At 38.5% G+C, this 3,763-nt stretch overlaps 1 long non-coding RNA gene across 1 annotated transcript; it reads right to left on the reverse strand.

Annotated features, from left to right (window-relative positions):
• Positions 1-1,407: 1,407 nt before the first annotated feature.
• LOC146980764 (uncharacterized) lies at positions 1,408-2,560 on the reverse strand. Its single transcript, XR_015036664.1, has 3 exons — positions 2,462-2,560; positions 1,632-1,799; positions 1,408-1,503 (listed from the first exon to the last, which is right to left on the reverse strand). It is a non-coding gene; the product is annotated as an uncharacterized LOC146980764 (long non-coding RNA).
• Between the last annotated feature and the right edge of the window lie 1,203 nt (positions 2,561-3,763).

Consider the following 3,763-nt stretch of genomic DNA (forward strand, 5'->3'; position numbering starts at 1 on the left):
GAGGCATCCCTCAACCTGCAAAATGTGTTGAAAACAGTTCACTGGAAAAACGGCCTCTCCAAAAATAAGCAAAAAAAAATTAAAACAAGATATTTTTGCTTGTAATAAGCAAAAAAATCTGCCAATGGAACAAGTGAAAATTCTCTTGGTAAGATTTCTTGAAATAAGACATTATATTTAAGCCTTATAAGATAAGAGTGATCTTGAAATTAGCTGGGAAAACTCATTTTTAGCTATATTTTACTCTTATTGTGATGTTTTGTGTCTCATAATAAGCTTGTGATGCTCAAAAATAGTACTTTCCCCTCAAAAGTAGCATTTTTTGGGGGGTCATCCTGCTTGTTTCAAGTGTATTTAACTTATTTTTAGTTCTATAATTGTGACTCTGTTCTAGATTTAAGTCCACCACCTACTTGAAATAAGATTAGAAACTGGCATTTTGAGACAAAATGTCTTGAAGTTAGCATTCCTGACTCATATTAGGCAATGCTCTTTTGCAATAATAAGCCGTAATTTACCATCCTGTCATCATCTCAAGTGTATTTAGCTTATTGTAAGCTCTACAAAAGTAATACTGTTCTAGATTCAAGACATTCACCTACTAGATTCAAGACATTAACTACTACTAATAAGACAGACAAAATAAAAACTAGTCTTGCATTTAACCAATTTTTTTTTTTATTTAAACAGCAAAAAGTCCCAGAGGACTGCATAAAAGGGAAACAGCTTAATTTTTCTCAACATTTTGGCTCACAGTATTTATGGAACTGCAATATGAAAATAGCAGAGCATGCCAGTTAAGGCCAGGTCCAAACATCTGACCAATGTGCCCCTCAATACACGTACAAAATCTGTGCTTTGCACACACTCAAAGCATATAGACCCCTACTCACACCTGCACTTCTCAATCAAACTCTGTGTGATGACCTGATGATATTTCAGGGGAGTCGCAGGCGTCACCACAGGAGAGGTTACCGCCACATCTCCTACCGCTAGGAGGCAGTTGGACGGACTCACAATCAGGACTGAGCAGGAGAGAGGGCGTTTTCTTTTTCCTGTAACACATAACACAGACATCCTTCTGTCAGGATCATGCATTTTGGTCATTTGGAACCTACAGTAGAGGGTTGTTTACAAACATATAACTTACAAAGCAAAATTCTGACAAAAGTTACAGTACTGAGAAAGCTCCATCTGAAAGTGCCAGCAACACTCAGTGTCTTTCGTTTCAATTTAATGTCTCACTGTCACGATATCAATATCAAACAAAGTGGACTAATTGCAAAATTCAAAAAGCTCCTTTGAATCACTGAACCTGTCCAATGTTTTCTGGTTCAACCTATGAAATGTGTAATCTATTTACCTGTTCATCATGGATGTTTAAAAGCCAGAGCAACTGCTGCCTTCCCAGTTTTTGCTGCCTTCTGTCTGAATAAGGTCATCAGTCGACGAACATGGCAGTCTAGCTCAGAATGTGGTTCTGATTCGTACTCCGCTGGAGCTCTGCATACAGCACAAAGACAAGTCAGCAACAACACTTAAACAGTTCGCACATTTGTAAAGCAGCAAATAGCTGACAAATGGGTAAGAATTACAATTTCCACTTTAAAGAGAGAGCTGATCCATATTACCTCAAACTCTATTTGGAGAGCAGGCCTGAGGTCCATGAGCTCACTTCACTGGTGGGAAGGACATCACTGTCTGTTGGCGCCGGGGAAACAGTCTCCATCATCTTTCTAGTGAGGCCAGGGCAGGTTCTTCTCAGTCTGGACTTCTTCTGCCTCAAACATATCTGTTATCTGAAATTATTGCACACACAGTTAATGTCATATCATCCTCTGAACTCTGATTTATTCATCTTTGTCATGAAAACCAGCTGGCATGCTGAAGCAGAGTTGTTTGTTTTAAAACGGACGCAGGCAGTTAATTTGTGGTCTGTTAACAGCAATCTCTGTGTCTCAGTGTTCATACAGAATTTAAAACGAGCGTCTATAGAAGGTATGAGACACACAGTCAAGACACACAGGCAGTGTGCCCAAAGACGGTTTATATTTTAATATTATTTTATTTATTGAATATCTTTGGTGTGCCTGCCCTGTGCTCTACTAACTTAGTGGCTCTCTAACTCTGTTAACAACGTGGCATTTGAAAGGGGAAAGTCTCCCGATCACACGGATAGTTGAACTGCTTTCTACGGCGTAAAATGACCGAAATAAACAAAAACATGTGAGACCTTTGCCGACCCCAGAGGGTTGATGCAACCAAAAAAACTTCTGACAAGAAAACGGTTGGAAAGCTCTGACTGCAGACAGTTAGCTCTGCTGCAGCCGTTAGCCCCTTAGCCCTGCTAGCACAACGTTTCCTTCCGGGAGAGCGGCAAAAAAGCACATAAATAACACAGACCCGCCGGACAGCACTCAAAATAAATGTTAGTATGTTAACATTAACATTCAAAACTTACAGTAAGTCCGGTGATGCTGGCTGCAGTCCACTGCTCCTCCGTGCTGTTTGTTGTTGCTGCTAACTGCTGTTCCGTTCAAACCGTCCTCTTCTGTTGTTTTCCAGAGCGGTAGCAATCAGTGTAAATGTGCATTAGCGCCACCTGCTGCTTCGGAGGCTGAATCACAGATTAACTCAGAATAAAAAAAAGTAAAAATAAAATAAAGGCTACATTAAAGCGATAAGACAAAGATTCAGAGCGATTAAAAACACCTTCCACTAATGTCTAATGCATTTAAGATGTTATTGTTGTTATTGTATTTATTTGAAATAGAGGACTTTATCATTAATTACTTAATTCTATTAAGTTGTTATTATAGGCTACCAATAGTTTAATTTAATCAAAAATAATTAGGCTAGTTTAAATTACTCAAAAATGAAATAACATGTTACATGAACGTGACATAATTAAGTTAGTAGAACCTTTTTTAAAAAAAAAACTTTTAGTATACTGTACTCAATCTATTTAATTACTTTAAACATTCAGGTTTACAGTGTGAAGGAAATGAAAGAAAAATAGCCCCACTGTACTGTCAGTTGTTGTGAGTTGGGCATGTCAATAATAATAATAATAATAGATTACATTTATATAGCGCTTTTTCCCAACACCCAAAGCACTTTACAGTAACCATTATTCATTCATACACATTCACACCAGTGGTGGTAAGCTACGTGTAGCCACAGCCACCCTGGGGCAGACTGACGGAAGCGTGGCTGCCAATGTGCCAAACGGCCCCTCCGACCACCACCATGATCATTCATACACATTCACACGAGGCAAGTTGGGTAAGGTGTCTTGCCCAAGGACACTATGACAGCGACTGGGACAGAGTGGGATTCGAACCGCCAACCCTCTAGTTATTGGACGACCCGCTCTACTGCCTTAGTCACTGCCGCCCCATGTTGACCTGCAGTTTCAATAAAGCAGATCTGTTGTCTCAATTTAAGTTAAGTCTATTTCTTGAAACAAGACGATTCATCTTTTACAAATAACACAGCAGCTTAAAAATCTTATGAAATGTCAAAAAAGCTTGTTTCATCTGAGATATGACTCAAAACAAGATGTCTTCAAGACTATTTCACTTATCAAGATTTTCAAGATGCACTGTCTAAAAACAAGCTACTTTATCTCAGTTAAATCTTACTCTTTAGGTGATTTTGTCTTATATTAAGTGTGATTAGATATTTTGACTAGAAATTAGAAAAATATACTTGGCAAGATTTTGAGTTTTTGCAGTGTTGACAAATTGCAATATGGAAAAAC

Source organism: Trachurus japonicus, chromosome 9, assembly GCF_045865225.1.
Source record: "Trachurus japonicus isolate A0001 chromosome 9, Traja_1.0".
In the NCBI taxonomy this organism is placed as follows: Eukaryota; Metazoa; Chordata; class Actinopteri; order Carangiformes; family Carangidae; genus Trachurus; species Trachurus japonicus.